This window comes from Phalacrocorax aristotelis, chromosome 7 (genome assembly GCF_949628215.1).
Source record: "Phalacrocorax aristotelis chromosome 7, bGulAri2.1, whole genome shotgun sequence".
NCBI lineage: Eukaryota > Metazoa > Chordata > Aves > Suliformes > Phalacrocoracidae > Phalacrocorax > Phalacrocorax aristotelis.
Genome location: NC_134282.1, coordinates 17,540,998 through 17,550,328, shown reverse-complemented (window position 1 = coordinate 17,550,328; position 9,331 = coordinate 17,540,998).

Here is a 9,331-nt window from a genome sequence, read left to right as displayed (position 1 = left end):
TTGGTCCTTCATTTCAACCCATAATATTACTGACTCTTCCATCTGCTGTGGAAGCTCCTCCATCACACAGTGCTGTGTCACTTCACAGAAAAAATTTCTGAGCCCATGTTATTTCCTGGGAGCAGTGTTCATGAGATGCTGATGAGTTTTTAATCCCTTTGGGGACCTCTTGAGAGGCTGGTCACAGCTTTCTACCATCATGGATAGACTTTCTCCCCATCACAGCCAAGAGGGGATCGCACAATGATGCTGACTCAGCGCTACAGAGAGGGGTTGTGTCATGAGGCACTGATGAGGTGAGATGATGCAGTGATGTCATGAGGGTGGAATCTGCATATCCTGCTGGAATAAATGGACCAACACCAAGCTGAGCTCCTCCATCATCTACTGCATTCTTGGATCTTTTCGCCATCTTGTTTGTGATTCAACCTTTTGAGACACCTGGTATTTGTCTGTTTTTCCCCACTACTGAATCATGTTCTCATTTGCACATTATTCCTTGCCTGAATTTCCACAGTCAGTGTCTAGACAGATATTGCTGTTCTGCAAGCAAGAGAGGTGGAAAAGCACATTTTTACTCCCGAGGATCTCAGAAGCTTTTCTGAGCGGCAGAAAGTACACTCTCATCTTTCAACAACATACAGACTATCTAACATCAGACCACAGCATGTGCAGAGGTAGGAGCACAGTGTGTAGGAAATACAATATTCAGGTAGGGCAGCCAACGCAGTGCTCGACTATGTCTTAGTCTCTGTAAATCAGCCAGATGTCTCGCATGCAGAACAGCACAAATAAGGTCTCCAGAAAGCACTCAAATACAGCAAAAGAAGAAACTTTATGAATCAGCTCGGTGCGTACTGAGGTCAGCAAGGAGGAAGGCAGAAGGATGTTAACATGAGAAGAGTCATTTACTAGAACACTGAAGCCCTGAGAAAGAAAAGTAGGAATTGTTAATTCCAGAGATCATGTGCAACAACTGCCAGACAGGGGAGTTCCCTTCTCTCCTGGAGTATGACCTCCACTCATACTTCAACTGTTCTGTTTTATATCTATATGTTGTAGCTCCCAACCCCCCAGGGCTGAGTTCCTCCGCAATATTTTTATGTAATGCATTTATTTTAACAGCTTCCCTACATGGACTGTGTGCAGTTCTTTGGGGACAAGGCCATTTTTCAAAGTTAGTGCTGCAGAGACAATAAAAAAGAGTTAAAACAGATTAGAGTTTTGACTCTTACTATATATCAGGGAAATCTTACTGGAAACCTCAGACAGATGCACAGTAAAAAGGCTAAGCATGCTGCTTCTGTGATATATTTGCCTGAAATTGGTAGAAGACTCATCTAACTTTTCCCTGTTTGCACTTCAGAAACCGATTACTTCACTTCTTGATCCAAAGTTTGAGCAGTTCATGCTTGAAAAACTGCAAACCAAGGGGCATTGGCTGATAATCATGTAGTTACGCTGCTTTTTTTCTCCCCCCCCCCCCCCCCCCCATATTTTTACAGTATGTAAATCATCATAGCTTTCCAGATAGTTGTAATGGTAGAGCTCTGCTCCCAAGATTTTAAGGCAAAGTCTTGCAATATGAGGACTAAACATCAGCTGAGCCATGGTAATTATCACTGTCAGCTTAGCTGACAATAAAAGGAGGTTAAGCTAAATTGCATAGACTGCAAACCTATGCACTGCAAAGTCATACTGGTTTTGTTTATTACAGGCTAAGAGGGAGGACATGGAGAGTTACCACAGCTCAGCTGATATATGGTAAGTTGCTAAGCTTGTAATTCTTGAGTCCCTATTTTCTAATTTAGACCTGACACAGGAAATGGAAGACAATAATTAATGAGTGGAAGAGGAGATACGGCTTTACAATAGAGAGAGATGGTGAGATAACCTTATTACATATTTCATTGGATCTTTTACCAAACAGATGATAGACTCATTATAAAGGGTGCACAGAACAAAGGGAACATTGACATTTAAAGGGATTCTGCTCCGGAAAGTAGCCATAGAATTGGCATGATGGGTTTCCGTGACTTTTGTGTTTGGTTTTGGGGTGAAGGAACAGCTTTGTGCCTATTAGACCTGCAAACTGTTGCAATGTGGGAGTTGTTACACTGATTTTGAGTCGGATGAGATTTCAGTCTTGAAGTTTGTATCTCTTTCTTCCCCCCTCCCTCTTAGTTTTTGCTTTTTCCCTCCCTTCCTCTTTTTTTCCACAAAGGCCACAAAAAGCAGCAGCTTTTCTTCCATTGTTTTCTTTGTTTTGTTTTTCTCATTTGTTCACACAGTCGGGCTGGTTTTTCTGCTATATTGTTGCTGCTTCAGAGCTGCCTACACACAAGCTTAGCTCAGCTTAGTTCAACCAGTGTGAACTTTTGCATTGATGCTCTTTATCAGCTGTAGAATGTCTTATTCTTGTTCATTTATAAAATGTTTCTAACCAACCAGAGCTGAAAAAGCAGCTTTATTGATACTTAAATAAGAGGGTCTGCACAGCCTTGTGCCCTGATTTAGTTAAAACTTCTTAAAGATGCACTCTTTTAAATTAGTGTCATTTGATATGCACTTAATATGTTGGAAATGTCATGCTGGGCTTGTACAACCTATTGTCTTTGAGTTATATCCTCAGTGAGATGTAGTAAAAGCCTTTGTTTTCAGTGAGGCTGGAAAATAAGAATTTAAATGCTTTTAAGTTCAAAGTATATAACCACCTGGTAGAATCGAAGCAGCGACAATACTAGAGTAAGTGTACAGGGTGAGACGAAACCACATCTAGCTCAGTGTCACATCTCCAGAGGTGTTTCCTCATGCTGCCTCTCTGGCAGAGTACCCTCAACAGACTCCGTGCCTCCCTGGGTGTCTTCGGGAACAGTGGGTGCTACCTGCATGCTTTTGGGATCACTTGGAATGGGATGCATTTTAAGCTAGCTTAAGTCTCACATAAAAACCTGTAGGTAACACCCAAACAAAAGGCTGCAGTGAGGCCATTTTGCACTTTCTGAAATGACGTTTCTCAGAATTTGGGTTCAAAGGAAATTGCAACTTTCCGGTTTGATTCAGGAAAACATGAAATGTCAGGCTTTTCTGTGGAACAGAGATTTCGGCATTCATTCAGCTCAGCCAGCAGGTGAGGAGAAGCTTAACAGCAGCACATGGAGTTAGTGGCCACCGCAGTAATCCCTTGAGCAAAGAGCACACGAGGCTGGAAAGCTCTGAAAGGGAAGTGAGAATGACCCTAACAGAAAACCTTTCCTAAAGGAAACCACATCTGTTCGAGCTGGCATGCAGGACTGTTCTCAGGAGGAGCGAGATGCAAAGTTCAAGGGAACTGCTTGTGAAGACACACCGTGACTGTGCTGGGCTTACATAATGAGCCTCGATGCGAGGAAGCTCTTTGTTCTATTTACAAATCCCTGTATTACTGACAAGGAAACTTTGGTGGCTGCCTTCCAAAGAAAACAATGAAGAAAGAAAGAAAGGTGGGGTTTGCTTTGTCTTGCAGCTCCCATAAATCCCCTCCCATTCTGAAACGTGGTTTTTTAAAAAAATCCCCACCCACCCCATGTGTAACCTCATTGCACATTTTACAAGTATAATTACAAAACAATCAAATGCGGGAGCAGTAATGAAGAGTGCATCAAGGAACCCTGCATCTATTTATTTGAAAACTCCACAGGTGCTGGTTACATCTTAGAAACACCAAGGTTATTGTGTCTGAAGAATATTGTTTCAGCCATAAAGAGGTCAAATACTGGGGAACATTCTTGGATATTAAGTGAGATTTAAGTCAGACTTGTTCCTCAAAGACAACCTTCCACTAAAGAGGCTTATAAACCAGCTTCTCTGATACAAAAGCCCCCAGACTCCGAGAAAGCTCAGGGTGAGATTAGAACACCAAGGGAGAGGATAGAGCAGAGGTCGGAAAATCATGAATAATGCAGAGAAAAGGAATAGGGAATGATTAATCACTGTTTGCCATAGCACGAGAACACTGATTTTCATTTAAAAAAAAAAAAACCACAATCATTTTTCTGTGCAGCAACAGGCTCTCATTAAAGACACTTCACTAAGCCAATCTCTGGGACTCTGCCTCTACCCCTCAGACACTTTTCTCTACTCCTCAGTAAATATTTAGACTGAGTGGTGGAGAGCTGTAATGTCCTCTGGGAATTAACCCTTGGTACCTGTTGCTAAATCCATTCTGTATATTTACTGGTAAACAATTTGACAGTAGACAAAAACCAAGCTGCAGTTCTCATGTTGTTCTTGCTATTCAATGACAAATTTATTCTGTGAGATCTGCATCTTCGTCTTTAATTTCCTAGGTATTTTGGGGAAAAGTCGTTAATTTTGTAAAAGCACAATACAAAGGACTATGAGTTAGCGATAGTCGTCTGAGTCTTGTTCAAACTCCATTTCAGACATCAGGAGTCCTTTATCTTGGCTCTCTATCTAGGAAAATATTTACCTATTATAATGATCTAATCACAGGAAGGGGCCAGGGCCCTATTTTTCTCCTTTGCCTGCCTGTCTCATCATGGGGTGAGGCTTGATGCAAGGCGTGTACCAGTCCCAGATCCTTGTGCAGAGCTTGCAGCTGGTGTTCAACACCAACAGCATCAACAGTGCAATGCTCTGGGTGGCTGCAACAGAGTCCTGGTGCTTTCAAACGCTTCCTTGCAACATTCAGCATCTCCATCAGTGCCTTGCTACCATGTGTGCAGAGTGGCTACCTCATCTAGGCATCTCTGGAGCAGCGCCGACGTGGCTAAAGCAAGGCTGAATAGCTAGTTGTTCCCACCTGAAGGTAAAGAATGAATGAAAGGTCTTAATCAGAACATGCTGGAACCAGACTATTTAGGTCAAAGGCAGGTAAGGAGAGAGCCCAGATGAAGTCTTGGACATTCAAAGAGTTAAGCTGGCTGGTTCTGCTGTGTTGCCACAAGTGAAAACGCAAGCTGATCTCTCTGATTGTAATAAGATAGGGTGGGAATGGTTGTATTCTTAGATTACTTGTTGCCTTAAACCCTCCTCCTCTGTAATGCTAAATAAAACAAATACTTCAAGGATATAGGTCATTATCCCTGATCAGCTGCCTAAAGGGAGGGAATGGAGGGTGGTAAACAGCTGACACATGGCTGTAGACAGCTTTTCTCATATTGAGGTGGAACTTCCTGTGTTCCAACTTGTTCCCATTGCCCCTTGTCCTGTCATTGGGCATTATTGAAAAGAGCCTAGTCCCATCATCCTGACATCCACCAGCTGACACAGGGCAGTAGACAGCTTTTCATTTACTAGTAGAGACAAGTGGCATTTTTCAGCCTGCACTTGTGAGGGGCAAGGTGCTGAACGTGTGAGATGGGCGTGCAGAACTTGTGCAAATGCTGGAGCCATGTGGTTGAAATGTAGACAGGATAATGCAAATACCAACTGAAAACTTTTTTCCCCCCTGTGGTAGGTGTGGGCCTGAAAAATACAGCTGATGACAAATTGTCAGCTTTCCTGAAGTTTTGAAGCCATCTGACCCTTTCTAAAAGCTCTGTGCAGAACAGGTATTTTTAAGTGTTATCACTTCATATTCACAAGCTCAGTCCAGAGTGCCAACCCTTGCTTGGACCATTACTGCACTCCTGCAGCTGTGGTGGCTGTGGTGGGTCTATAGCATCAAATAAGTAACTGAAGAAGACATGTCCTGCAAGAGGGGAAAGGATACCCATAGGTGGCTCTGGCATCTTATGCACTTGCCAAGGCACCAGTGAAATCCTAAGGTTTCTCCAGTGCAGTCATCTCGTAATATCTGTGCACAAACTCAATATTCTCAAGTTATTATGTAGAAGGTGGGGGGGGGGAAGGTGGTGATTCCCATGCACATTTACTCTCAAATTGTCTGCTAGATTAGAGGCGAGCAATTCTGAAGAGATCTACGAGCAATCTGGTTTAGCTCTCTGCAGACATTCTGCTCCAGCCACAAGCAGCTCATAAGCAGCTCGAGCCCATCTCCAGTGCCAGGGATCTGTCACCTCACTGGCAGCAGGGCTGAGCTGGCTCTTTGGCGATCCAAATTCCCGATGGTGTGAGGGAATGTGCGTGTGGGGATGGCTGAGCTCAGGGTCCCACAGGAGCAGATGGAGAGGCCCATGGGCAGAGATGCTGATGGTCAAGGACAAACAGATGGGTTATAACAGGCCTATAAAAATCTTGATTCTATCTATACTTAAGTGCTCTAAGATATACAGAACTCTTAGGGTAACTAATGGAGGTAGCAAGTCCATCACTTTATTATTGGAATGTATTCTCCCAGAGGCTGGGAAGGGCTGTTGTCTCTTTTTATAGATGGTGTACTGAGGCACAAAGCTCCAGAGTCACTGGGGAGGAACATGTTGGAGAAATGTTTCTCATTAGAAAATGTTTATTTGTCAGACATGATTCCTTTCATGTTGCGTGTGTGTGAGCGTATCCATTTCAGCAAGACACTCTAGGAAATGTTTTCTTGGAATGAGCACAGAATTTCTGGCCAAAATGGTCCTCCATCATAGCATGGTCATTCCTGGGGTGGCTGGGAGACTGCAGGTCAGGTTTTGGAGCTGGGGCTGACAAGATGGGGAATTAAAGCAGGCAGAGCAGTGCCCTGATCCTCAGTCAGTTCTGGCACTGTGATTTGTTTTATATTGCATGTTTTTTGTCCTTTATTACAAGGGAAAGAAGTCCTCCAAAAATGTTGAGAAGTCCTGTTTTTGTCACAGTAGAGATGGGAAAGCTTCCAGACTCTTCCAGATATTGGCAAATGGTGGAAGCTGTTTCCAGCTTAGCTCAATCTGCAACTTTCCCAAGGTCCCACATCTGCTCTGTTGCAGAGCAGGAGACTTAACCCCGGTTTCCTACAAAGAAAATGATGGTACCCAGACTACCTAATCACATAGCTGAGAATGGGCAAACCTGGAAGCAAAGAACTGAAGACTCAGCAGCCATGTCCTTTCCTTTTGACTTCATTGACCTCTGTTTACAGGCTGGTCTGTCAAATTGGTCACACCCCTCAATTCTCGTCCCTTATACCATCTTAAACTCTTGCTTCTTTGAGGCTTTAAACTATTTAGGACCTCTGTAGGAGACGACTAGGGATTTTAAAGCACTCCATGGAAGACACCTCCTGAGCCAAAAAATCCAGACTTTTGTTATTGTACAAGGCAGTATTTATGGCACAGGATTTGGGCCTGCCTAGTCCTCCTGGAATGTCCACCTCAAGTTACTCATCTTTGGTATTAGCTAAACGGCACAACTTTTGTTTTCTTAAACTCTTCCCATCAATCCTGTAGTTTTTCCCTCAAGTCTGCCCAAGGCTCAGGTAAATGGAAATGTCCAGGAGCCAAGCAGAGAGTCAAGTTTTGTTCAGATGAAAACTATCAAGCGAAAGAGTGTACTACCTCCGAGCAGGGAGGCTAGAAGGTCACTGGCTTATTTTGCAGTCTTGTCAAACAACTCCTATCTGATCTGTTGTTCGCCACAGCTCAGACTGGTTTTCATTCAGAGCAGCTCTTCAGATTTTAATTTTAGGGTTGTTTTGTTTTGTTTTTTTGTTTTTGGTGAGCTATTTCTCTTATATTTAACCAGGGGGAATCTAATTTTCTTTTATCCTCCCTTCCTAATATTTTGGATCTCTTTAGCTGTCTCTGTACTACACCCATCTTCCCTGATGGAAGAAGTTATATCTGAAATTCACAGTTGGCGCTTCTAGCATGCAGAGATTATATTTGTGTGGCTGTACACATTTTTACGTGCTGTAGCTCTATTTACTTTAGAAGAAGAGCCCACAAGATTGATGAGTGAGGCAACATTTAAAATATACATCTTGTAAATGTGTTAATGACTATATAGGCTATAGGTCCCTGTGGAAATAAGAAGAGGCATTCTTTTAATAAACAATGGAGCGCATCCAGTTTTTCTTCCTACTTAAGTTATTTCCAGCACATTCACTAAAATGCTACCAGATTCAATAATATTTGTCTCTTTCTTGGCTTCTTACATACATAGCTTTCTTCCTTGACAACAAGTCCAAGATTTTTTGGAGCCAAAGCAGGAATGATGATGTGTTTTTGTTGTTGTTTTTCTAACCAGCTGTCTCTGCTCATCTTGCTGTCACTAGGAGAAGACATCTGCTTAGTACATTCAATATTTTTGCTTTGATTCTCAACAGGGAGGTCAGAGCCTATATGAAAATGCCCCCCAAAATATCTGCTACCACAAACATTACTGTTAAGTGTGGGGTACTCCTTTGTTTATTCAGTGTGGAGTCCTTAAAAAATTTGACCAATTCCCTCCCTGTAAAACAAAGCACTTGTGATTTCAGTGCTAAAATCTGGACATGAGACATTCACCACTAGCAAGATATCGTGCAAGATACCAGATGGTGTAAAATACAAAGTCTAGTGACTTCTGCTTTAATTATATCACATCATTCTGATGAGATGCTATGAACCTGTTTCTTTCCCCACTAAGCTGAGACCTAGAGAGTGAGGATTCTTAATGAAATTATCAACTTCTTTACAAATTCTATTTGCTAATTTCATCAAATTTGATTAGAAAAATGGAGTAGTGCTGGTTATGGCTTGCCTGTGGCCACAGAGCTCCAGGCAGTTCTTTCTTCTAGGCACTAGCAACCCTCCTTCCTCATTAAGCAAAGATCCCGTAAAGCAAAACACTTCAATCCTTAAATCCAACCCTGTTCAACAGAACGCTTAAACCTAAGCTAAAATCTCTCTGGGCTCAAATTGGATTTAAGTATGTCCTTAAAATTAAGTATGCTACACTGGCACGTTGCTCAACTGTACTTTTCAGGCTTGGGATTTAGCAGTTTTGTGAAGCTTTACCATTCCTTTCAAGTGTGGCAGAGGCAGCTACGGCTGGACCCTGGATGGAACAGAGCAGCCAGCAGAGCCTGAAATGGGTGCAGGGAGGTTTATACTTTCCTGAGCAACCCAAAACTCACCGTGGCCAACAGCAAAATGATATGGAATTAGATAGAAATAATTGCCAGGTAAAATGGAGTGTCTGGTGAACCATGTGCAACTCAAAGATGCATACAGAGATGCAGAGGGGTTTGATGATGGTCGCTATGTCTGGTATACTCATGGGAAGTTGGGGAGGCTGTTAGAAATTGTATTTCTCATGAGTGAAGATTCCCTTGGGGTTCTGGCCCAGACTTGATCACTGTCAGTGATCTGTGATTTACTAATGCCTGCCCAGTACGTGCCTTGCATTTCTGTCTGGATGCAAACATACCTGCAAAATGGGGAATGACAAAGCTTGGCCCACTGCTGTTCCTAGACTCCTT